Source organism: Eleutherodactylus coqui, chromosome 4 (assembly GCF_035609145.1).
Source record: "Eleutherodactylus coqui strain aEleCoq1 chromosome 4, aEleCoq1.hap1, whole genome shotgun sequence".
NCBI classification, from domain to species: Eukaryota; Metazoa; Chordata; class Amphibia; order Anura; family Eleutherodactylidae; genus Eleutherodactylus; species Eleutherodactylus coqui.
In genome coordinates, this window is record NC_089840.1 from 295,217,078 (window position 1) to 295,219,904 (window position 2,827).

At 46.4% G+C, this 2,827-nt stretch overlaps 1 pseudogene; it reads left to right on the top strand.

Moving 5' to 3' along the window:
- The first annotated feature begins 703 nt into the window (after nucleotides 1–703).
- On the top strand, nucleotides 704–1,931 carry LOC136626794 (kinesin-like protein KIF22 pseudogene; annotated as a pseudogene).
- Nucleotides 1,932–2,827: the final 896 nt, after the last annotated feature.

The following is a 2,827-nucleotide window of genomic DNA, read 5'->3' on the forward strand; positions in this document are numbered from 1 at the left end:
TTCCAGAGAAATATATCCAGAAAGGGAATCGATATTTCGCTGATCTCCAAAGTGACTGGTAGCCCCAAATCATTCGAATTAGGATGGCTCACGAATTCATAGAAAGAGGATACAGGGTCTGACCATAACAAAAAGACATCATCTATGTACCACAGACACAGGGAAATGCTCCCCTTTCAGATTTGAGAAGCTTCAGAAAACACGTATATCTCCTCCCATCAGCCCAGGTACAAATTATCAGATGACGGAGTACAAGGGCTCCCTACAGCCGTTCCCCTGAGCTGGTGGAAGAAGTGTCCATTACAATAATTGTGGGTCAGGATATATCCCAAAAGCTCTAGCACAAACCGGTTGTGTTCAAAATGTGTAGCCCTTAGACTAATGTAAAACTTTACTGCCTCTAGTCCACCACCATGTGGGATGGAGCTATAGAAAGCTTCAATGTCCAAGCTAGCCAATTCGATGTGGGATTCAATACTGATGCCATCCAAATGCCAGAGGACATCCATAGTATCCCTAATGTACGATGGAAGTGACAGTACAAATGGACTAAGTGTTTTAGCGATATATATTAGTGTGGTCCAAAAAACTCAACCTTCAACTACAAAGCAAGACACCCTCCAATTTTTTTCTTTTTAACAAACCTTTATTTGGGTGAGAGTTTTGGGTTCTTATGTCTACAACAAGGTTGTGCTCAAAGACCATGACTTTTCAGACTTTCACTGAAAATTGTCCTCTTTTCAGGTATGTCTGTTATTATACATATTTACTTATTATGTCATGACCTATAGCTCATATTTATTTTATTTCAGGACGTATTCCATTCAGTATGGCATCAACATGCCAAAGTATGGAGATCTAGGGAAATCATATATTTGGAGGTATTTTGGGTTGGAACAGCACAAATGTGTACATTGTCAGGACAAATATTATTACTACTGAGACAGCAAGCTGACCCGGCTTCTGCAGGATTCGCTTGTTGGCTCCACCCATAGCGTTATGATCGCAAATATTGCTCCAGTACAGAAGTATTACTTTGACACGATCACTGCTCTCAACTTTGCTGCCAAGTCCAAGCAGATCATCAACAAGCCGTTCAGCCAGGAGACCACCCAGGCGCCAGTTCTGCCCACCTTGAAGACACCTCAGGATGATGTAGAGATTTCAGCTCCATCACGGTATCCTAAGAAAAACAGGGAGGATTCCACAGAAGTGTCTCCCAACACATCCACAGACAGCAAGAATCTGCAGCTCACCTCCTTAGCTCCTGCAGTGGTGCTCAAACTGGATAAGATCCTGACTGAGAAGGAAAAAATGGAAAACCTGCTACTGAGCATGTCAAAATGGGAGCGCATGGCCCTGATTAAGAAATGGAAGGAGAGTCAGATGGAGATCGAGAGGTGGAGTAGCAGAAGGAGCTGAAGGAAAAGGCTCCGGCAGTGGAGTCTCGTGTGGAAACATCAAGCGTCTCACCCTTCAAATTGTCCGATTCTAGCGTGAACGAGAGCACTTTCCGGACGCCCCTGCAGACTTGTACCACCTCCACTGCCAAGGCCAAGAAAATTCTCTGTGTCCTTCCTCTGCAGGGTCTCAACCAAAACGCCAAGGAAAAAAGAATCTCCATAGTTGAAAAGAAAACCCAGAAACCCCATGCTAGCCGTGAGAAAGAGTCAAGCGGGGAGATTAACGTGTGGGGAGATCTACTGCAAAATAGCAGAGAGAAGATACTGAACCAGCTCAATAACGCCTCTGTAAAAGAGCTGAAGTCCCTGCAGAAGATCGGGGACAAGAAGACCAAGCTCATCGTAGGCTGGAAGGGGGTCAACCGTCTATTCAGAAATGTGGAGGACCTGGCCGCTATGGAGAAGATGACTGCCAAAGTAGTTGCCTCCTTTATAAAGACCAACATCCTGAGTATAGCCGCAAGCTGAAGATGCCACAAAGCCTTCTCACCGAGAAGCCGTTATCTCATCTGCAGATTTGGCCTCAAATACCACCTCTATGCTGACGACACCCAGTTATACACCTCTTCCGACAACATCTCAGCACCCTTCCTCCAAAATATCACCAACTGTCTGTCTGTTGTCTCTAACACCATGTCCCCCAATTTTCTCAAGCTTAAAGGGGTTGTCCCGCGACTCCAAGCGGTGTTAAGCACTTCTGTATGGCCATATTAATGCACTTTGTAATATACATCGTGCATTAAATATTGGCCATACAGAAGTTATACACTTACCCCCTCCGGCGCTGGCGTCCCCGTCTCCATGGCGACGATGAAGCGTCTTCTCTGGTCGCACGAACAGTCGCGTTTGCTCACAGAGGAATCCTCTTCTGTCTCCCTCCGGGCTCACGAGCTGCATCCTGGCTCCTCCCTCTTCTCCGCCTCATCGTAGCTCCGCCTCCGTCACGTGGTGCCGATCAGCCAATGAAGTGGCTGTAATCGGCAGTGGAACGCAAGACTGGAGAAGAAAATCCACGGTGCACCATGGGAGAAGACCCGCAGTGTACCGTGGGAGAAGACCAGCGGAGCCATCTTTGAAAGAAGAAAAGAAGAATCTTCAAAGCTGCAGAACGGAGATGCAGGGAAGCGATTTAAAAAACCCCCCAAAAAACAAATGGATTCTTTTTAACTGTGCACAATGTGGGGGTCTGTTGAAAAAAAAAATTTTGATTTCGGCGTGGGACAACCCCTTTAACCTCTCAAAAACTGACCTTATTGTCTTTCCGCCCTCAACCAGCTGACCTCTCCACAACATCTCCATATCAGTATCTGGTGCCATCATAATCCCTACACAGCACGCCCGCTGCCTTGGGGTCACTCTGGACT